The sequence below is a fragment of the Schistocerca nitens genome, unplaced genomic scaffold, assembly GCF_023898315.1.
Source record: "Schistocerca nitens isolate TAMUIC-IGC-003100 unplaced genomic scaffold, iqSchNite1.1 HiC_scaffold_250, whole genome shotgun sequence".
Lineage (NCBI taxonomy): Eukaryota > Metazoa > Arthropoda > Insecta > Orthoptera > Acrididae > Schistocerca > Schistocerca nitens.
Window position 1 is genome coordinate 144,295 of NW_026045791.1, and position 18,108 is coordinate 162,402.

The 18,108-nt window shown below is 54.5% G+C and overlaps 41 non-coding genes across 41 annotated transcripts; 8 read left to right on the plus strand and 33 right to left on the minus strand.

Moving 5' to 3' along the window:
• Positions 1-248: 248 nt before the first annotated feature.
• Positions 249-321, minus strand: Trnam-cau (transfer RNA methionine (anticodon CAU)). The gene has a single exon. It is a non-coding gene; the product is annotated as a tRNA-Met (tRNA).
• Positions 322-702: 381 nt separating this feature from the next.
• Positions 703-773, minus strand: Trnag-gcc (transfer RNA glycine (anticodon GCC)). Its single transcript has one exon. It is a non-coding gene; the product is annotated as a tRNA-Gly (tRNA).
• Positions 774-1,113: 340 nt separating this feature from the next.
• On the plus strand, positions 1,114-1,185 carry Trnag-ucc (transfer RNA glycine (anticodon UCC)). The gene has a single exon. It is a non-coding gene; the product is annotated as a tRNA-Gly (tRNA).
• A 602-nt stretch (positions 1,186-1,787) lies between these two features.
• Trnai-aau (transfer RNA isoleucine (anticodon AAU)) lies at positions 1,788-1,861 on the minus strand. The gene has a single exon. It is a non-coding gene; the product is annotated as a tRNA-Ile (tRNA).
• Positions 1,862-2,059: 198 nt separating this feature from the next.
• On the minus strand, positions 2,060-2,131 carry Trnae-uuc (transfer RNA glutamic acid (anticodon UUC)). Its single transcript has one exon. It is a non-coding gene; the product is annotated as a tRNA-Glu (tRNA).
• A 305-nt stretch (positions 2,132-2,436) lies between these two features.
• On the minus strand, positions 2,437-2,509 carry Trnam-cau (transfer RNA methionine (anticodon CAU)). The gene has a single exon. It is a non-coding gene; the product is annotated as a tRNA-Met (tRNA).
• A 381-nt stretch (positions 2,510-2,890) lies between these two features.
• On the minus strand, positions 2,891-2,961 carry Trnag-gcc (transfer RNA glycine (anticodon GCC)). The gene has a single exon. It is a non-coding gene; the product is annotated as a tRNA-Gly (tRNA).
• A 340-nt stretch (positions 2,962-3,301) lies between these two features.
• Trnag-ucc (transfer RNA glycine (anticodon UCC)) lies at positions 3,302-3,373 on the plus strand. The gene has a single exon. It is a non-coding gene; the product is annotated as a tRNA-Gly (tRNA).
• A 602-nt stretch (positions 3,374-3,975) lies between these two features.
• Positions 3,976-4,049, minus strand: Trnai-aau (transfer RNA isoleucine (anticodon AAU)). The gene has a single exon. It is a non-coding gene; the product is annotated as a tRNA-Ile (tRNA).
• A 198-nt stretch (positions 4,050-4,247) lies between these two features.
• Trnae-uuc (transfer RNA glutamic acid (anticodon UUC)) lies at positions 4,248-4,319 on the minus strand. Its single transcript has one exon. It is a non-coding gene; the product is annotated as a tRNA-Glu (tRNA).
• Positions 4,320-4,624: 305 nt separating this feature from the next.
• On the minus strand, positions 4,625-4,697 carry Trnam-cau (transfer RNA methionine (anticodon CAU)). Its single transcript has one exon. It is a non-coding gene; the product is annotated as a tRNA-Met (tRNA).
• Positions 4,698-5,078: 381 nt separating this feature from the next.
• On the minus strand, positions 5,079-5,149 carry Trnag-gcc (transfer RNA glycine (anticodon GCC)). The gene has a single exon. It is a non-coding gene; the product is annotated as a tRNA-Gly (tRNA).
• A 340-nt stretch (positions 5,150-5,489) lies between these two features.
• Positions 5,490-5,561, plus strand: Trnag-ucc (transfer RNA glycine (anticodon UCC)). Its single transcript has one exon. It is a non-coding gene; the product is annotated as a tRNA-Gly (tRNA).
• Positions 5,562-6,253: 692 nt separating this feature from the next.
• Positions 6,254-6,327, minus strand: Trnai-aau (transfer RNA isoleucine (anticodon AAU)). The gene has a single exon. It is a non-coding gene; the product is annotated as a tRNA-Ile (tRNA).
• A 198-nt stretch (positions 6,328-6,525) lies between these two features.
• Positions 6,526-6,597, minus strand: Trnae-uuc (transfer RNA glutamic acid (anticodon UUC)). Its single transcript has one exon. It is a non-coding gene; the product is annotated as a tRNA-Glu (tRNA).
• Positions 6,598-6,902: 305 nt separating this feature from the next.
• On the minus strand, positions 6,903-6,975 carry Trnam-cau (transfer RNA methionine (anticodon CAU)). The gene has a single exon. It is a non-coding gene; the product is annotated as a tRNA-Met (tRNA).
• Positions 6,976-7,356: 381 nt separating this feature from the next.
• Trnag-gcc (transfer RNA glycine (anticodon GCC)) lies at positions 7,357-7,427 on the minus strand. Its single transcript has one exon. It is a non-coding gene; the product is annotated as a tRNA-Gly (tRNA).
• Positions 7,428-7,767: 340 nt separating this feature from the next.
• Trnag-ucc (transfer RNA glycine (anticodon UCC)) lies at positions 7,768-7,839 on the plus strand. Its single transcript has one exon. It is a non-coding gene; the product is annotated as a tRNA-Gly (tRNA).
• Positions 7,840-8,441: 602 nt separating this feature from the next.
• Positions 8,442-8,515, minus strand: Trnai-aau (transfer RNA isoleucine (anticodon AAU)). The gene has a single exon. It is a non-coding gene; the product is annotated as a tRNA-Ile (tRNA).
• A 198-nt stretch (positions 8,516-8,713) lies between these two features.
• On the minus strand, positions 8,714-8,785 carry Trnae-uuc (transfer RNA glutamic acid (anticodon UUC)). The gene has a single exon. It is a non-coding gene; the product is annotated as a tRNA-Glu (tRNA).
• A 305-nt stretch (positions 8,786-9,090) lies between these two features.
• On the minus strand, positions 9,091-9,163 carry Trnam-cau (transfer RNA methionine (anticodon CAU)). Its single transcript has one exon. It is a non-coding gene; the product is annotated as a tRNA-Met (tRNA).
• A 381-nt stretch (positions 9,164-9,544) lies between these two features.
• On the minus strand, positions 9,545-9,615 carry Trnag-gcc (transfer RNA glycine (anticodon GCC)). The gene has a single exon. It is a non-coding gene; the product is annotated as a tRNA-Gly (tRNA).
• Positions 9,616-9,955: 340 nt separating this feature from the next.
• Trnag-ucc (transfer RNA glycine (anticodon UCC)) lies at positions 9,956-10,027 on the plus strand. The gene has a single exon. It is a non-coding gene; the product is annotated as a tRNA-Gly (tRNA).
• Positions 10,028-10,629: 602 nt separating this feature from the next.
• Trnai-aau (transfer RNA isoleucine (anticodon AAU)) lies at positions 10,630-10,703 on the minus strand. The gene has a single exon. It is a non-coding gene; the product is annotated as a tRNA-Ile (tRNA).
• A 198-nt stretch (positions 10,704-10,901) lies between these two features.
• Trnae-uuc (transfer RNA glutamic acid (anticodon UUC)) lies at positions 10,902-10,973 on the minus strand. The gene has a single exon. It is a non-coding gene; the product is annotated as a tRNA-Glu (tRNA).
• A 305-nt stretch (positions 10,974-11,278) lies between these two features.
• Positions 11,279-11,351, minus strand: Trnam-cau (transfer RNA methionine (anticodon CAU)). Its single transcript has one exon. It is a non-coding gene; the product is annotated as a tRNA-Met (tRNA).
• A 380-nt stretch (positions 11,352-11,731) lies between these two features.
• On the minus strand, positions 11,732-11,802 carry Trnag-gcc (transfer RNA glycine (anticodon GCC)). Its single transcript has one exon. It is a non-coding gene; the product is annotated as a tRNA-Gly (tRNA).
• Positions 11,803-12,142: 340 nt separating this feature from the next.
• Trnag-ucc (transfer RNA glycine (anticodon UCC)) lies at positions 12,143-12,214 on the plus strand. Its single transcript has one exon. It is a non-coding gene; the product is annotated as a tRNA-Gly (tRNA).
• Positions 12,215-12,816: 602 nt separating this feature from the next.
• Positions 12,817-12,890, minus strand: Trnai-aau (transfer RNA isoleucine (anticodon AAU)). The gene has a single exon. It is a non-coding gene; the product is annotated as a tRNA-Ile (tRNA).
• Positions 12,891-13,088: 198 nt separating this feature from the next.
• Positions 13,089-13,160, minus strand: Trnae-uuc (transfer RNA glutamic acid (anticodon UUC)). The gene has a single exon. It is a non-coding gene; the product is annotated as a tRNA-Glu (tRNA).
• Positions 13,161-13,465: 305 nt separating this feature from the next.
• On the minus strand, positions 13,466-13,538 carry Trnam-cau (transfer RNA methionine (anticodon CAU)). The gene has a single exon. It is a non-coding gene; the product is annotated as a tRNA-Met (tRNA).
• A 380-nt stretch (positions 13,539-13,918) lies between these two features.
• Positions 13,919-13,989, minus strand: Trnag-gcc (transfer RNA glycine (anticodon GCC)). The gene has a single exon. It is a non-coding gene; the product is annotated as a tRNA-Gly (tRNA).
• Positions 13,990-14,329: 340 nt separating this feature from the next.
• Trnag-ucc (transfer RNA glycine (anticodon UCC)) lies at positions 14,330-14,401 on the plus strand. Its single transcript has one exon. It is a non-coding gene; the product is annotated as a tRNA-Gly (tRNA).
• Positions 14,402-15,003: 602 nt separating this feature from the next.
• On the minus strand, positions 15,004-15,077 carry Trnai-aau (transfer RNA isoleucine (anticodon AAU)). Its single transcript has one exon. It is a non-coding gene; the product is annotated as a tRNA-Ile (tRNA).
• Positions 15,078-15,275: 198 nt separating this feature from the next.
• Trnae-uuc (transfer RNA glutamic acid (anticodon UUC)) lies at positions 15,276-15,347 on the minus strand. The gene has a single exon. It is a non-coding gene; the product is annotated as a tRNA-Glu (tRNA).
• Positions 15,348-15,652: 305 nt separating this feature from the next.
• Positions 15,653-15,725, minus strand: Trnam-cau (transfer RNA methionine (anticodon CAU)). Its single transcript has one exon. It is a non-coding gene; the product is annotated as a tRNA-Met (tRNA).
• A 381-nt stretch (positions 15,726-16,106) lies between these two features.
• On the minus strand, positions 16,107-16,177 carry Trnag-gcc (transfer RNA glycine (anticodon GCC)). Its single transcript has one exon. It is a non-coding gene; the product is annotated as a tRNA-Gly (tRNA).
• A 340-nt stretch (positions 16,178-16,517) lies between these two features.
• On the plus strand, positions 16,518-16,589 carry Trnag-ucc (transfer RNA glycine (anticodon UCC)). Its single transcript has one exon. It is a non-coding gene; the product is annotated as a tRNA-Gly (tRNA).
• Positions 16,590-17,191: 602 nt separating this feature from the next.
• Positions 17,192-17,265, minus strand: Trnai-aau (transfer RNA isoleucine (anticodon AAU)). The gene has a single exon. It is a non-coding gene; the product is annotated as a tRNA-Ile (tRNA).
• A 198-nt stretch (positions 17,266-17,463) lies between these two features.
• On the minus strand, positions 17,464-17,535 carry Trnae-uuc (transfer RNA glutamic acid (anticodon UUC)). Its single transcript has one exon. It is a non-coding gene; the product is annotated as a tRNA-Glu (tRNA).
• Positions 17,536-17,840: 305 nt separating this feature from the next.
• On the minus strand, positions 17,841-17,913 carry Trnam-cau (transfer RNA methionine (anticodon CAU)). Its single transcript has one exon. It is a non-coding gene; the product is annotated as a tRNA-Met (tRNA).
• Positions 17,914-18,108: the final 195 nt, after the last annotated feature.

The following is an 18,108-nucleotide window of genomic DNA, read 5'->3' on the forward strand; positions in this document are numbered from 1 at the left end:
GCGTCGGCGCCCTTCTCTCTTTGCGAGCGTCTTTGCGCATACTGACTGGCAAGGCGCGCACCTCAAACGTCTCAGAGCAATGTTTTTGGCTTCATGCTGTGCTAGGAGAAGAGGAAAAGGGAAGCTGTAAGTAGCAATAACAGGGAGTAAACATTTTCCCGCTGAAGCGTTGAAAACGTTGTGGATAACAAACAAGAAATAAGTTGGTGCCCTAGCAACAGCATCACCATAAGTCACAGAAAATTAAATGCCCCGGGTGAGGATCGAACTCACGACCTTAAGATTATGAGACTTACGCGCTGCCTACTGCGCTACCGAGGCACAGGTGAAGCGCTTGTCCTGGAAACTGGCTAAGTACCACACCCAATGTTAGACGTAAAGACACTGTACTTCCTGGATAACGTGTTCTGTTGCTACACGTGCATTGCCAGCCCAGTTGATTGCGGTGTTGCTGCAGCTTTTGCAAACGATAGGCAGCACTCCTTGTCGTTAACGTTCAGTGCCTCGGAGGCACCTGGACACAGCAACTTGTGAGGCCAGGCCGACGCTAGTCTGTAGAACACCATGCGAGCGTCCTAGTGGGGACCCGCGAGTGCTGCGTTCTCGGTTCTTCTCAAGGGAATCCAGCTATACATTCATGTGGATCGTGCATCTCAAGCGCGCAAGCCACACGGCAGCATTATCGTGGGAAAAGCAAAATGATGCATCGGCCGGGAATCGAACCCGGGCCGCCCGCGTGGCAGGCGAGCACTCTGCCACTGAACCACCGATGCTCGGGCCGGTAGTAACTGCACGCTGCTTCCCGAGCAGATGTCTCAAGGGAAAGTGGGACTGCCGTCAAGCGCCGTAGCATTCTGTCGAGAAGATGCTGCAGACGCTGAATCCTGCACTGTACTGCTTAAAAATGCCGCCAGAACGCGGTCCTCTGCGTACTCTTGCGTCGCCGGCGCCGACTCTTGCCAAGGATGCGAAATGTGCGCGGATACGCTGTCCGAACGCGCCTGGATGTGCTCCCCTAGCCTACCTCGAAATGCGCCTGCCAGGTACGATCACCTTCGGCCGCTGCCGACAGGCGGGAAGCCGACACAGCGCGGCGTCGGGGCGCTCGCTTGTGCGGTGGTGGTGTAATGGTCAGCATAGTTGCCTTCCAAGCAGTTGGTCCGGGTTCGATTCCCGGCCACCGCAACAGGCTTTTTAATGTCACGTATGAGTACTTTCGCCACGCGCCCTTAACTTAATGTTTTTTCCCCCTCTTACTCGCTGCAGACCAGCCTATAGTGTGTCTCGACTGTCTCGACTTGTCTCGACTTTGCTCAGCTGACGCGAGAGCTGACGCTCTCCAATCGGCCTATATCAAAACGACAAGCACGAGAAACGACTGAGAGAGGTAAGGAGAGGCGGGGCGATGTACACACAGCACGCCCGTTCATTTCACGGTGGCGTCTCCCTGACCGAACCGGGCTGTAGCTCCGAAAACAAAGGAGAAAGAAAAATAGGAAGTAAAACTGCCAACAGTACCCTGTGTCCCCATGCGCTCTCCCGCCCAAGTACCGACAAGGGCCAAAGTTGTTACGCATCGGCAATCGGACATTTCCTTTCATCTTCTCTTTATCGGTTGAGAACCAGTGTATTCAACGTATTATGGCCATTGCCGAGTGAATGCTGTAGCGCTTCCCGACAAGTCGGGTTCGGATCCTCTGTCAACTTCCACGCAGGGTGATGATCTTTTGGTCATCACACTCGCCAGCTGAAATCGGCGCTGCCTTTTCGTGGTAGTAAAAGCGTTGTGGCCCGTGGGGGGATCGAACCCACGACCTTCGCGTTATTAGCACGACGCTCTAACCAACTGAGCTAACGGGCCTCGACAGTTGCGCTCGCTCAGCCCTACGCTGCAAACGTATGGCATGAAGCCGTACACCATTTCTATGGTCGTCGGATGTCTGCTTCCCTCGTCTATACTCTGCTGACGGTCACGAAACAGTAGATATATTGCGAGCAGGACAGGAAACGGCAGCTCGGACAGCTCAAACTTGTCACGATTCGTGTGGAAAAAGTTCCGTTCCGGTACCGGGAATCGAACCCGGGCCTCCTGGGTGAAAGCCAGGTATCCTAGCCACTAGACCACACCGGATGTGGGCGTTCCTGACGCGGATCGGACGGTCGCTTGTAGCATTTCGTGTCGTGTCCCGCGTCGGCGCCCTTCTCTCTTTGCGAGCGTCTTTGCGCATACTGACTGGCAAGGCGCGCACCTCAAACGTCTCAGAGCAATGTTTTTGGCTTCATGCTGTGCTAGGAGAAGAGGAAAAGGGAAGCTGTAAGTAGCAATAACAGGGAGTAAACATTTTCCCGCTGAAGCGTTGAAAACGTTGTGGATAACAAACAAGAAATAAGTTGGTGCCCTAGCAACAGCATCACCATCAGTCACAGAAAATTAAATGCCCCGGGTGAGGATCGAACTCACGACCTTAAGATTATGAGACTTACGCGCTGCCTACTGCGCTACCGAGGCACAGGTGAAGCGCTTGTCCTGGAAACTGGCTAAGTACCACACCCAATGTTAGACGTAAAGACACTGTACTTCCTGGATAACGTGTTCTGTTGCTACACGTGCATTGCCAGCCCAGTTGATTGCGGTGTTGCTGCAGCTTTTGCAAACGATAGGCAGCACTCCTTGTCGTTAACGTTCAGTGCCTCGGAGGCACCTGGACACAGCAACTTGTGAGGCCAGGCCGACGCTAGTCTGTAGAACACCATGCGAGCGTCCTAGTGGGGACCCGCGAGTGCTGCGTTCTCGGTTCTTCTCAAGGGAATCCAGCTATACATTCATGTGGATCGTGCATCTCAAGCGCGCAAGCCACACGGCAGCATTATCGTGGGAAAAGCAAAATGATGCATCGGCCGGGAATCGAACCCGGGCCGCCCGCGTGGCAGGCGAGCACTCTGCCACTGAACCACCGATGCTCGGGCCGGTAGTAACTGCACGCTGCTTCCCGAGCAGATGTCTCAAGGGAAAGTGGGACTGCCGTCAAGCGCCGTAGCATTCTGTCGAGAAGATGCTGCAGACGCTGAATCCTGCACTGTACTGCTTAAAAATGCCGCCAGAACGCGGTCCTCTGCGTACTCTTGCGTCGCCGGCGCCGACTCTTGCCAAGGATGCGAAATGTGCGCGGATACGCTGTCCGAACGCGCCTGGATGTGCTCCCCTAGCCTACCTCGAAATGCGCCTGCCAGGTACGATCACCTTCGGCCGCTGCCGACAGGCGGGAAGCCGACACAGCGCGGCGTCGGGGCGCTCGCTTGTGCGGTGGTGGTGTAATGGTCAGCATAGTTGCCTTCCAAGCAGTTGGTCCGGGTTCGATTCCCGGCCACCGCAACAGGCTTTTTAATGTCACGTATGAGTACTTTCGCCACGCGCCCTTAACTTAATGTTTTTTCCCCCTCTTACTCGCTGCAGACCAGCCTATAGTGTGTCTCGACTGTCTCGACTTGTCTCGACTTTGCTCAGCTGACGCGAGAGCTGACGCTCTCCAATCGGCCTATATCAAAACGACAAGCACGAGAAACGACTGAGAGAGGTAAGGAGAGGCGGGGCGATGTACACACAGCACGCCCGTTCATTTCACGGTGGCGTCTCCCTGACCGAACCGGGCTGTAGCTCCGAAAACAAAGGAGAAAGAAAAATAGGAAGTAAAACTGCCAACAGTACCCTGTGTCCCCATGCGCTCTCCCGCCCAAGTACCGACAAGGGCCAAAGTTGTTACGCATCGGCAATCGGACATTTCCTTTCATCTTCTCTTTATCGGTTGAGAACCAGTGTATTCAACGTATTATGGCCATTGCCGAGTGAATGCTGTAGCGCTTCCCGACAAGTCGGGTTCGGATCCTCTGTCAACTTCCACGCAGGGTGATGATCTTTTGGTCATCACACTCGCCAGCTGAAATCGGCGCTGCCTTTTCGTGGTAGTAAAAGCGTTGTGGCCCGTGGGGGGATCGAACCCACGACCTTCGCGTTATTAGCACGACGCTCTAACCAACTGAGCTAACGGGCCTCGACAGTTGCGCTCGCTCAGCCCTACGCTGCAAACGTATGGCATGAAGCCGTACACCATTTCTATGGTCGTCGGATGTCTGCTTCCCTCGTCTATACTCTGCTGACGGTCACGAAACAGTAGATATATTGCGAGCAGGACAGGAAACGGCAGCTCGGACAGCTCAAACTTGTCACGATTCGTGTGGAAAAAGTTCCGTTCCGGTACCGGGAATCGAACCCGGGCCTCCTGGGTGAAAGCCAGGTATCCTAGCCACTAGACCACACCGGATGTGGGCGTTCCTGACGCGGATCGGACGGTCGCTTGTAGCATTTCGTGTCGTGTCCCGCGTCGGCGCCCTTCTCTCTTTGCGAGCGTCTTTGCGCATACTGACTGGCAAGGCGCGCACCTCAAACGTCTCAGAGCAATGTTTTTGGCTTCATGCTGTGCTAGGAGAAGAGGAAAAGGGAAGCTGTAAGTAGCAATAACAGGGAGTAAACATTTTCCCGCTGAAGCGTTGAAAACGTTGTGGATAACAAACAAGAAATAAGTTGGTGCCCTAGCAACAGCATCACCATAAGTCACAGAAAATTAAATGCCCCGGGTGAGGATCGAACTCACGACCTTAAGATTATGAGACTTACGCGCTGCCTACTGCGCTACCGAGGCACAGGTGAAGCGCTTGTCCTGGAAACTGGCTAAGTACCACACCCAATGTTAGACGTAAAGACACTGTACTTCCTGGATAACGTGTTCTGTTGCTACACGTGCATTGCCAGCCCAGTTGATTGCGGTGTTGCTGCAGCTTTTGCAAACGATAGGCAGCACTCCTTGTCGTTAACGTTCAGTGCCTCGGAGGCACCTGGACACAGCAACTTGTGAGGCCAGGCCGACGCTAGTCTGTAGAACACCATGCGAGCGTCCTAGTGGGGACCCGCGAGTGCTGCGTTCTCGGTTCTTCTCAAGGGAATCCAGCTATACATTCATGTGGATCGTGCATCTCAAGCGCGCAAGCCACACGGCAGCATTATCGTGGGAAAAGCAAAATGATGCATCGGCCGGGAATCGAACCCGGGCCGCCCGCGTGGCAGGCGAGCACTCTGCCACTGAACCACCGATGCTCGGGCCGGTAGTAACTGCACGCTGCTTCCCGAGCAGATGTCTCAAGGGAAAGTGGGACTGCCGTCAAGCGCCGTAGCATTCTGTCGAGAAGATGCTGCAGACGCTGAATCCTGCACTGTACTGCTTAAAAATGCCGCCAGAACGCGGTCCTCTGCGTACTCTTGCGTCGCCGGCGCCGACTCTTGCCAAGGATGCGAAATGTGCGCGGATACGCTGTCCGAACGCGCCTGGATGTGCTCCCCTAGCCTACCTCGAAATGCGCCTGCCAGGTACGATCACCTTCGGCCGCTGCCGACAGGCGGGAAGCCGACACAGCGCGGCGTCGGGGCGCTCGCTTGTGCGGTGGTGGTGTAATGGTCAGCATAGTTGCCTTCCAAGCAGTTGGTCCGGGTTCGATTCCCGGCCACCGCAACAGGCTTTTTAATGTCACGTATGAGTACTTTCGCCACGCGCCCTTAACTTAATGTTTTTTCCCCCTCTTACTCGCTGCAGACCAGCCTATAGTGTGTCTCGACTGTCTCGACTTGTCTCGACTTGTCTCGACTTGTCTCGACTTGTCTCGACTTGTCTCGACTTGTCTCGACTTGTCTCGACTTGTCTCGACTTGTCTCGACTTGTCTCGACTTTGCTCAGCTGACGCGAGAGCTGACGCTCTCCAATCGGCCTATATCAAAACGACAAGCACGAGAAACGACTGAGAGAGGTAAGGAGAGGCGGGGCGATGTACACACAGCACGCCCGTTCATTTCACGGTGGCGTCTCCCTGACCGAACCGGGCTGTAGCTCCGAAAACAAAGGAGAAAGAAAAATAGGAAGTAAAACTGCCAACAGTACCCTGTGTCCCCATGCGCTCTCCCGCCCAAGTACCGACAAGGGCCAAAGTTGTTACGCATCGGCAATCGGACATTTCCTTTCATCTTCTCTTTATCGGTTGAGAACCAGTGTATTCAACGTATTATGGCCATTGCCGAGTGAATGCTGTAGCGCTTCCCGACAAGTCGGGTTCGGATCCTCTGTCAACTTCCACGCAGGGTGATGATCTTTTGGTCATCACACTCGCCAGCTGAAATCGGCGCTGCCTTTTCGTGGTAGTAAAAGCGTTGTGGCCCGTGGGGGGATCGAACCCACGACCTTCGCGTTATTAGCACGACGCTCTAACCAACTGAGCTAACGGGCCTCGACAGTTGCGCTCGCTCAGCCCTACGCTGCAAACGTATGGCATGAAGCCGTACACCATTTCTATGGTCGTCGGATGTCTGCTTCCCTCGTCTATACTCTGCTGACGGTCACGAAACAGTAGATATATTGCGAGCAGGACAGGAAACGGCAGCTCGGACAGCTCAAACTTGTCACGATTCGTGTGGAAAAAGTTCCGTTCCGGTACCGGGAATCGAACCCGGGCCTCCTGGGTGAAAGCCAGGTATCCTAGCCACTAGACCACACCGGATGTGGGCGTTCCTGACGCGGATCGGACGGTCGCTTGTAGCATTTCGTGTCGTGTCCCACGTCGGCGCCCTTCTCTCTTTGCGAGCGTCTTTGCGCATACTGACTGGCAAGGCGCGCACCTCAAACGTCTCAGAGCAATGTTTTTGGCTTCATGCTGTGCTAGGAGAAGAGGAAAAGGGAAGCTGTAAGTAGCAATAACAGGGAGTAAACATTTTCCCGCTGAAGCGTTGAAAACGTTGTGGATAACAAACAAGAAATAAGTTGGTGCCCTAGCAACAGCATCACCATCAGTCACAGAAAATTAAATGCCCCGGGTGAGGATCGAACTCACGACCTTAAGATTATGAGACTTACGCGCTGCCTACTGCGCTACCGAGGCACAGGTGAAGCGCTTGTCCTGGAAACTGGCTAAGTACCACACCCAATGTTAGACGTAAAGACACTGTACTTCCTGGATAACGTGTTCTGTTGCTACACGTGCATTGCCAGCCCAGTTGATTGCGGTGTTGCTGCAGCTTTTGCAAACGATAGGCAGCACTCCTTGTCGTTAACGTTCAGTGCCTCGGAGGCACCTGGACACAGCAACTTGTGAGGCCAGGCCGACGCTAGTCTGTAGAACACCATGCGAGCGTCCTAGTGGGGACCCGCGAGTGCTGCGTTCTCGGTTCTTCTCAAGGGAATCCAGCTATACATTCATGTGGATCGTGCATCTCAAGCGCGCAAGCCACACGGCAGCATTATCGTGGGAAAAGCAAAATGATGCATCGGCCGGGAATCGAACCCGGGCCGCCCGCGTGGCAGGCGAGCATTCTACCACTGAACCACCGATGCTCGGGCCGGTAGTAACTGCACGCTGCTTCCCGAGCAGATGTCTCAAGGGAAAGTGGGACTGCCGTCAAGCGCCGTAGCATTCTGTCGAGAAGATGCTGCAGACGCTGAATCCTGCACTGTACTGCTTAAAAATGCCGCCAGAACGCGGTCCTCTGCGTACTCTTGCGTCGCCGGCGCCGACTCTTGCCAAGGATGCGAAATGTGCGCGGATACGCTGTCCGAACGCGCCTGGATGTGCTCCCCTAGCCTACCTCGAAATGCGCCTGCCAGGTACGATCACCTTCGGCCGCTGCCGACAGGCGGGAAGCCGACACAGCGCGGCGTCGGGGCGCTCGCTTGTGCGGTGGTGGTGTAATGGTCAGCATAGTTGCCTTCCAAGCAGTTGGTCCGGGTTCGATTCCCGGCCACCGCAACAGGCTTTTTAATGTCACGTATGAGTACTTTCGCCACGCGCCCTTAACTTAATGTTTTTTCCCCCTCTTACTCGCTGCAGACCAGCCTATAGTGTGTCTCGACTGTCTCGACTTGTCTCGACTTTGCTCAGCTGACGCGAGAGCTGACGCTCTCCAATCGGCCTATATCAAAACGACAAGCACGAGAAACGACTGAGAGAGGTAAGGAGAGGCGAGGCGATGTACACACAGCACGCCCGTTCATTTCACGGTGGCGTCTCCCTGACCGAATCGGGCTGTAGCTCCGAAAACAAAGGAGAAAGAAAAATAGGAAGTAAAACTGCCAACAGTACCCTGTGTCCCCATGCGCTCTCCCGCCCAAGTACCGACAAGGGCCAAAGTTGTTACGCATCGGCAATCGGACATTTCCTTTCATCTTCTCTTTATCGGTTGAGAACCAGTGTATTCAACATATTATGGCCATTGCCGAGTGAATGCTGTAGCGCTTCCCGACAAGTCGGGTTCGGATCCTCTGTCAACTTCCACGCAGGGTGATGATGTTTTGGTCATCACACTCGCCAGCTGAAATCGGCGCTGCCTTTTCGTGGTAGTAAAAGCGTTGTGGCCCGTGGGGGGATCGAACCCACGACCTTCGCGTTATTAGCACGACGCTCTAACCAACTGAGCTAACGGGCCTCGACAGTTGCGCTCGCTCAGCCCTACGCTGCAAACGTATGGCATGAAGCCGTACACCATTTCTATGGTCGTCGGATGTCTGCTTCCCTCGTCTATACTCTGCTGACGGTCACGAAACAGTAGATATATTGCGAGCAGGACGGGAAACGGCAGCTCGGACAGCTCAAACTTGTCACGATTCGTGTGGAAAAAGTTCCGTTCCGGTACCGGGAATCGAACCCGGGCCTCCTGGGTGAAAGCCAGGTATCCTAGCCACTAGACCACACCGGATGCGGGCGTTCCTGACGCGGATCGGACGGTCGCTTGTAGCATTTCGTGTCGTGTCCCGCGTCGGCGCCCTTCTCTCTTTGCGAGCGTCTTTGCGCATACTGACTGGCAAGGCGCGCACCTCAAACGTCTCAGAGCAATGTTTTTGGCTTCATGCTGTGCTAGGAGAAGAGGAAAAGGGAAGCTGTAAGTAGCAATAACAGGGAGTAAACATTTTCCCGCTGAAGCGTTGAAAACGTTGTGGATAACAAACAAGAAATAAGTTGGTGCCCTAGCAACAGCATCACCATCAGTCACAGAAAATTAAATGCCCCGGGTGAGGATCGAACTCACGACCTTAAGATTATGAGACTTACGCGCTGCCTACTGCGCTACCGAGGCACAGGTGAAGCGCTTGTCCTGGAAACTGGCTAAGTACCACACCCAATGTTAGACGTAAAGACACTGTACTTCCTGGATAACGTGTTCTGTTGCTACACGTGCATTGCCAGCCCAGTTGATTGCGGTGTTGCTGCAGCTTTTGCAAACGATAGGCAGCACTCCTTGTCGTTAACGTTCAGTGCCTCGGAGGCACCTGGACACAGCAACTTGTGAGGCCAGGCCGACGCTAGTCTGTAGAACACCATGCGAGCGTCCTAGTGGGGACCCGCGAGTGCTGCGTTCTCGGTTCTTCTCAAGGGAATCCAGCTATACATTCATGTGGATCGTGCATCTCAAGCGCGCAAGCCACACGGCAGCATTATCGTGGGAAAAGCAAAATGATGCATCGGCCGGGAATCGAACCCGGGCCGCCCGCGTGGCAGGCGAGCACTCTGCCACTGAACCACCGATGCTCGGGCCGGTAGTAACTGCACGCTGCTTCCCGAGCAGATGTCTCAAGGGAAAGTGGGACTGCCGTCAAGCGCCGTAGCATTCTGTCGAGAAGATGCTGCAGACGCTGAATCCTGCACTGTACTGCTTAAAAATGCCGCCAGAACGCGGTCCTCTGCGTACTCTTGCGTCGCCGGCGCCGACTCTTGCCAAGGATGCGAAATGTGCGCGGATACGCTGTCCGAACGCGCCTGGATGTGCTCCCCTAGCCTACCTCGAAATGCGCCTGCCAGGTACGATCACCTTCGGCCGCTGCCGACAGGCGGGAAGCCGACACAGCGCGGCGTCGGGGCGCTCGCTTGTGCGGTGGTGGTGTAATGGTCAGCATAGTTGCCTTCCAAGCAGTTGGTCCGGGTTCGATTCCCGGCCACCGCAACAGGCTTTTTAATGTCACGTATGAGTACTTTCGCCACGCGCCCTTAACTTAATGTTTTTTCCCCCTCTTACTCGCTGCAGACCAGCCTATAGTGTGTCTCGACTGTCTCGACTTGTCTCGACTTTGCTCAGCTGACGCGAGAGCTGACGCTCTCCAATCGGCCTATATCAAAACGACAAGCACGAGAAACGACTGAGAGAGGTAAGGAGAGGCGAGGCGATGTACACACAGCACGCCCGTTCATTTCACGGTGGCGTCTCCCTGACCGAATCGGGCTGTAGCTCCGAAAACAAAGGAGAAAGAAAAATAGGAAGTAAAACTGCCAACAGTACCCTGTGTCCCCATGCGCTCTCCCGCCCAAGTACCGACAAGGGCCAAAGTTGTTACGCATCGGCAATCGGACATTTCCTTTCATCTTCTCTTTATCGGTTGAGAACCAGTGTATTCAACATATTATGGCCATTGCCGAGTGAATGCTGTAGCGCTTCCCGACAAGTCGGGTTCGGATCCTCTGTCAACTTCCACGCAGGGTGATGATGTTTTGGTCATCACACTCGCCAGCTGAAATCGGCGCTGCCTTTTCGTGGTAGTAAAAGCGTTGTGGCCCGTGGGGGGATCGAACCCACGACCTTCGCGTTATTAGCACGACGCTCTAACCAACTGAGCTAACGGGCCTCGACAGTTGCACTCGCTCAGCCCTACGCTGCAAACGTATGGCATGAAGCCGTACACCATTTCTATGGTCGTCGGATGTCTGCTTCCCTCGTCTATACTCTGCTGACGGTCACGAAACAGTAGATATATTGCGAGCAGGACGGGAAACGGCAGCTCGGACAGCTCAAACTTGTCACGATTCGTGTGGAAAAAGTTCCGTTCCGGTACCGGGAATCGAACCCGGGCCTCCTGGGTGAAAGCCAGGTATCCTAGCCACTAGACCACACCGGATGCGGGCGTTCCTGCGGCGGATCGGACGGTCGCTTGTAGCATTTCGTGTCGTGTCCCGCGTCGGCGCCCTTCTCTCTTTGCGAGCGTCTTTGCGCATACTGACTGGCAAGGCGCGCACCTCAAACGTCTCAGAGCAATGTTTTTGGCTTCATGCTGTGCTAGGAGAAGAGGAAAAGGGAAGCTGTAAGTAGCAATAACAGGGAGTAAACATTTTCCCGCTGAAGCGTTGAAAACGTTGTGGATAAAAAACAAGAAATAAGTTGGTGCCCTAGCAACAGCATCACCATCAGTCACAGAAAATTAAATGCCCCGGGTGAGGATCGAACTCACGACCTTAAGATTATGAGACTTACGCGCTGCCTACTGCGCTACCGAGGCACAGGTGAAGCGCTTGTCCTGGAAACTGGCTAAGTACCACACCCAATGTTAGACGTAAAGACACTGTACTTCCTGGATAACGTGTTCTGTTGCTACACGTGCATTGCCAGCCCAGTTGATTGCGGTGTTGCTGCAGATTTGCAAACGATAGGCAGCACTCCTTGTCGTTAACGTTCAGTGCCTCGGAGGCACCTGGACACAGCAACTTGCGAGGCCAGGCCGACGCTAGTCTGTAGAACACCATGCGAGCGTCCTAGTGGGGACCCGCGAGTGCTGCGTTCTCGGTTCTTCTCAAGGGAATCCTGCTATACATTCATGTGGATCGTGCATCTCAAGCGCGCAAGCCACACGGCAGCATTATCGTGGGAAAAGCAAAATGATGCATCGGCCGGGAATCGAACCCGGGCCGCCCGCGTGGCAGGCGAGCATTCTACCACTGAACCACCGATGCTCGGGCCGGTAGTAACTGCACGCTGCTTCCCGAGCAGATGTCTCAAGGGAAAGTGGGACTGCCGTCAAGCGCCGTAGCATTCTGTCGAGAAGATGCTGCAGACGCTGAATCCTGCACTGTACTGCTTAAAAATGCCGCCAGAACGCGGTCCTCTGCGTACTCTTGCGTCGCCGGCGCCGACTCTTGCCAAGGATGCGAAATGTGCGCGGATACGCTGTCCGAACGCGCCTGGATGTGCTCCCCTAGCCTACCTCGAAATGCGCCTGCCAGGTACGATCACCTTCGGCCGCTGCCGACAGGCGGGAAGCCGACACAGCGCGGCGTCGGGGCGCTCGCTTGTGCGGTGGTGGTGTAATGGTCAGCATAGTTGCCTTCCAAGCAGTTGGTCCGGGTTCGATTCCCGGCCACCGCAACAGGCTTTTTAATGTCACGTATGAGTACTTTCGCCACGCGCCCTTAACTTAATGTTTTTTCCCCCTCTTACTCGCTGCAGACCAGCCTATAGTGTGTCTCGACTGTCTCGACTTGTCTCGACTTTGCTCAGCTGACGCGAGAGCTGACGCTCTCCAATCGGCCTATATCAAAACGACAAGCACGAGAAACGACTGAGAGAGGTAAGGAGAGGCGAGGCGATGTACACACAGCACGCCCGTTCATTTCACGGTGGCGTCTCCCTGACCGAATCGGGCTGTAGCTCCGAAAACAAAGGAGAAAGAAAAATAGGAAGTAAAACTGCCAACAGTACCCTGTGTCCCCATGCGCTCTCCCGCCCAAGTACCGACAAGGGCCAAAGTTGTTACGCATCGGCAATCGGACATTTCCTTTCATCTTCTCTTTATCGGTTGAGAACCAGTGTATTCAACATATTATGGCCATTGCCGAGTGAATGCTGTAGCGCTTCCCGACAAGTCGGGTTCGGATCCTCTGTCAACTTCCACGCAGGGTGATGATGTTTTGGTCATCACACTCGCCAGCTGAAATCGGCGCTGCCTTTTCGTGGTAGTAAAAGCGTTGTGGCCCGTGGGGGGATCGAACCCACGACCTTCGCGTTATTAGCACGACGCTCTAACCAACTGAGCTAACGGGCCTCGACAGTTGCGCTCGCTCAGCCCTACGCTGCAAACGTATGGCATGAAGCCGTACACCATTTCTATGGTCGTCGGATGTCTGCTTCCCTCGTCTATACTCTGCTGACGGTCACGAAACAGTAGATATATTGCGAGCAGGACGGGAAACGGCAGCTCGGACAGCTCAAACTTGTCACGATTCGTGTGGAAAAAGTTCCGTTCCGGTACCGGGAATCGAACCCGGGCCTCCTGGGTGAAAGCCAGGTATCCTAGCCACTAGACCACACCGGATGTGGGCGTTCCTGACGCGGATCGGACGGTCGCTTGTAGCATTTCGTGTCGTGTCCCGCGTCGGCGCCCTTCTCTCTTTGCGAGCGTCTTTGCGCATACTGACTGGCAAGGCGCGCACCTCAAACGTCTCAGAGCAATGTTTTTGGCTTCATGCTGTGCTAGGAGAAGAGGAAAAGGGAAGCTGTAAGTAGCAATAACAGGGAGTAAACATTTTCCCGCTGAAGCGTTGAAAACGTTGTGGATAAAAAACAAGAAATAAGTTGGTGCCCTAGCAACAGCATCACCATCAGTCACAGAAAATTAAATGCCCCGGGTGAGGATCGAACTCACGACCTTAAGATTATGAGACTTACGCGCTGCCTACTGCGCTACCGAGGCACAGGTGAAGCGCTTGTCCTGGAAACTGGCTAAGTACCACACCCAATGTTAGACGTAAAGACACTGTACTTCCTGGATAACGTGTTCTGTTGCTACACGTGCATTGCCAGCCCAGTTGATTGCGGTGTTGCTGCAGATTTGCAAACGATAGGCAGCACTCCTTGTCGTTAACGTTCAGTGCCTCGGAGGCACCTGGACACAGCAACTTGCGAGGCCAGGCCGACGCTAGTCTGTAGAACACCATGCGAGCGTCCTAGTGGGGACCCGCGAGTGCTGCGTTCTCGGTTCTTCTCAAGGGAATCCTGCTATACATTCATGTGGATCGTGCATCTCAAGCGCGCAAGCCACACGGCAGCATTATCGTGGGAAAAGCAAAATGATGCATCGGCCGGGAATCGAACCCGGGCCGCCCGCGTGGCAGGCGAGCATTCTACCACTGAACCACCGATGCTCGGGCCGGTAGTAACTGCACGCTGCTTCCCGAGCAGATGTCTCAAGGGAAAGTGGGACTGCCGTCAAGCGCCGTAGCATTCTGTCGAGAAGATGCTGCAGACGCTGAATCCTGCACTGTACTGCTTAAAAATGCCGCCAGAACGCGGTCCTCTGCGTACTCTTGCGTCGCCGGCGCCGACTCTTGCCAAGGATGCGAAATGTGCGCGGATACGCTGTCCGAACGCGCCTGGATGTGCTCCCCTAGCCTACCTCGAAATGCGCCTGCCAGGTACGATCACCTTCGGCCGCTGCCGACAGGCGGGAAGCCGACACAGCGCGGCGTCGGGGCGCTCGCTTGTGCGGTGGTGGTGTAATGGTCAGCATAGTTGCCTTCCAAGCAGTTGGTCCGGGTTCGATTCCCGGCCACCGCAACAGGCTTTTTAATGTCACGTATGAGTACTTTCGCCACGCGCCCTTAACTTAATGTTTTTTCCCCCTCTTACTCGCTGCAGACCAGCCTATAGTGTGTCTCGACTGTCTCGACTTGTCTCGACTTTGCTCAGCTGACGCGAGAGCTGACGCTCTCCAATCGGCCTATATCAAAACGACAAGCACGAGAAACGACTGAGAGAGGTAAGGAGAGGCGAGGCGATGTACACACAGCACGCCCGTTCATTTCACGGTGGCGTCTCCCTGACCGAATCGGGCTGTAGCTCCGAAAACAAAGGAGAAAGAAAAATAGGAAGTAAAACTGCCAACAGTACCCTGTGTCCCCATGCGCTCTCCCGCCCAAGTACCGACAAGGGCCAAAGTTGTTACGCATCGGCAATCGGACATTTCCTTTCATCTTCTCTTTATCGGTTGAGAACCAGTGTATTCAACATATTATGGCCATTGCCGAGTGAATGCTGTAGCGCTTCCCGACAAGTCGGGTTCGGATCCTCTGTCAACTTCCACGCAGGGTGATGATGTTTTGGTCATCACACTCGCCAGCTGAAATCGGCGCTGCCTTTTCGTGGTAGTAAAAGCGTTGTGGCCCGTGGGGGGATCGAACCCACGACCTTCGCGTTATTAGCACGACGCTCTAACCAACTGAGCTAACGGGCCTCGACAGTTGCGCTCGCTCAGCCCTACGCTGCAAACGTATGGCATGAAGCCGTACACCATTTCTATGGTCGTCGGATGTCTGCTTCCCTCGTCTATACTCTGCTGACGGTCACGAAACAGTAGATATATTGCGAGCAGGACGGGAAACGGCAGCTCGGACAGCTCAAACTTGTCACGATTCGTGTGGAAAAAGTTCCGTTCCGGTACCGCGAATCGAACCCGGGCCTCCTGGGTGAAAGCCAGGTATCCTAGCCACTAGACCACACCGGATGTGGGCGTTCCTGACGCGGATCGGACGGTCGCTTGTAGCATTTCGTGTCGTGTCCCGCGTCGGCGCCCTTCTCTCTTTGCGAGCGTCTTTGCGCATACTGACTGGCAAGGCGCGCACCTCAAACGTCTCAGAGCAATGTTTTTGGCTTCATGCTGTGCTAGGAGAAGAGGAAAAGGGAAGCTGTAAGTAGCAATAACAGGGAGTAAACATTTTCCCGCTGAAGCGTTGAAAACGTTGTGGATAACAAACAAGAAATAAGTTGGTGCCCTAGCAACAGCATCACCATCAGTCACAGAAAATTAAATGCCCCGGGTGAGGATCGAACTCACGACCTTAAGATTATGAGACTTACGCGCTGCCTACTGCGCTACCGAGGCACAGGTGAAGCGCTTGTCCTGGAAACTGGCTAAGTACCACACCCAATGTTAGACGTAAAGACACTGTACTTCCTGGATAACGTGTTCTGTTGCTACACGTGCATTGCCAGCCCAGTTGATTGCGGTGTTGCTGCAGCTTTTGCAAACGATAGGCAGCACTCCTTGTCGTTAACGTTCAGTGCCTCGGAGGCACCTGGACACAGCAACTTGCGAGGCCAGGCCGACGCTAGTCTGTAGAACACCATGCGAGCGTCCTAGTGGGGACCCGCGAGTGCTGCGTTCTCGGTTCTTCTCAAGGGAATCCTGCTATACATTCATGTGGATCGTGCATCTCAAGCGCGCAAGCCACACGGCAGCATTATCGTGGGAAAAGCAAAATGATGCATCGGCCGGGAATCGAACCCGGGCCGCCCGCGTGGCAGGCGAGCATTCTACCACTGAACCACCGATGCTCGGGCCGGTAGTAACTGCACGCTGCTTCCCGAGCAGATGTCTCAAGGGAAAGTGGGACTGCCGTCAAGCGCCGTAGCATTCTGTCGAGAAGATGCTGCAGACGCTGAATCCTGCACTGTACTGCTTAAAAATGCCGCCAGAACGCGGTCCTCTGCGTACTCTTGCGTCGCCGGCGCCGACTCTTGCCAAGGATGCGAAATGTGCGCGGATACGCTGTCCGAACGCGCCTGGATGTGCTCCCCTAGCCTACCTCGAAATGCGCCTGCCAGGTACGATCACCTTCGGCCGCTGCCGACAGGCGGGAAGCCGACACAGCGCGGCGTCGGGGCGCTCGCTTGTGCGGTGGTGGTGTAATGGTCAGCATAGTTGCCTTCCAAGCAGTTGGTCCGGGTTCGATTCCCGGCCACCGCAACAGGCTTTTTAATGTCACGTATGAGTACTTTCGCCACGCGCCCTTAACTTAATGTTTTTTCCCCCTCTTACTCGCTGCAGACCAGCCTATAGTGTGTCTCGACTGTCTCGACTTGTCTCGACTTTGCTCAGCTGACGCGAGAGCTGACGCTCTCCAATCGGCCTATATCAAAACGACAAGCACGAGAAACGACTGAGAGAGGTAAGGAGAGGCGAGGCGATGTACACACAGCACGCCCGTTCATTTCACGGTGGCGTCTCCCTGACCGAATCGGGCTGTAGCTCCGAAAACAAAGGAGAAAGAAAAATAGGAAGTAAAACTGCCAACAGTACCCTGTGTCCCCATGCGCTCTCCCGCCCAAGTACCGACAAGGGCCAAAGTTGTTACGCATCGGCAATCGGACATTTCCTTTCATCTTCTCTTTATCGGTTGAGAACCAGTGTATTCAACATATTATGGCCATTGCCGAGTGAATGCTGTAGCGCTTCCCGACAAGTCGGGTTCGGATCCTCTGTCAACTTCCACGCAGGGTGATGATGTTTTGGTCATCACACTCGCCAGCTGAAATCGGCGCTGCCTTTTCGTGGTAGTAAAAGCGTTGTGGCCCGTGGGGGGATCGAACCCACGACCTTCGCGTTATTAGCACGACGCTCTAACCAACTGAGCTAACGGGCCTCGACAGTTGCGCTCGCTCAGCCCTACGCTGCAAACGTATGGCATGAAGCCGTACACCATTTCTATGGTCGTCGGATGTCTGCTTCCCTCGTCTATACTCTGCTGACGGTCACGAAACAGTAGATATATTGCGAGCAGGACGGGAAACGGCAGCTCGGACAGCTCAAACTTGTCACGATTCGTGTGGAAAAAGTTCCGTTCCGGTACCGCGAATCGAACCCGGGCCTCCTGGGTGAAAGCCAGGTATCCTAGCCACTAGACCACACCGGATGTGGGCGTTCCTGACGCGGATCGGACGGTCGCTTGTAGCATTTCGTGTCGTGTCCCGCGTCGGCGCCCTTCTCTCTTTGCGAGCGTCTTTGCGCATACTGACTGGCAAGGCGCGCACCTCAAACGTCTCAGAGCAATGTTTTTGGCTTCATGCTGTGCTAGGAGAAGAGGAAAAGGGAAGCTGTAAGTAGCAATAACAGGGAGTAAACATTTTCCCGCTGAAGCGTTGAAAACGTTGTGGATAACAAACAAGAAATAAGTTGGTGCCCTAGCAACAGCATCACCATCAGTCACAGAAAATTAAATGCCCCGGGTGAGGATCGAACTCACGACCTTAAGATTATGAGACTTACGCGCTGCCTACTGCGCTACCGAGGCACAGGTGAAGCGCTTGTCCTGGAAACTGGCTAAGTACCACACCCAATGTTAGACGTAAAGACACTGTACTTCCTGGATAACGTGTTCTGTTGCTACACGTGCATTGCCAGCCCAGTTGATTGCGGTGTTGCTGCAGCTTTTGCAAACGATAGGCAGCACTCCTTGTCGTTAACGTTCAGTGCCTCGGAGGCACCT